Here is a 257-nt window from a genome sequence, read left to right as displayed (position 1 = left end):
CAAACTCCCACGAGTTTTTGGAGTCGGGATATCCCCGCCACTTCACCAGATATTGGGTTTGACCCTGGTGGCGACACCGTCTCAATAGACGATCCACGTGATAGTGGACGTCACCGTTCTCATCGAGAACAGTCGGTGGGCGGGCGGTGACTCGTGATGCTCTTCGAACCCTTGAGAGCGAGATCCTTCGTGATCGGAGCTCTACGGAGCGTCATGCTGAAGTAGCATATCGCTGTGCTGACACTCTTGACGATTGG

The sequence above is a fragment of the Plasmopara halstedii genome, assembly GCF_900000015.1.
Source record: "Plasmopara halstedii genome assembly, contig: Scaffold_247, whole genome shotgun sequence".
Taxonomy (NCBI): Eukaryota; Oomycota; class Peronosporomycetes; order Peronosporales; family Peronosporaceae; genus Plasmopara; species Plasmopara halstedii.
The sequence above is the reverse complement of the archived record's forward strand: the minus strand, read 5'-3'. Positions refer to the sequence as shown.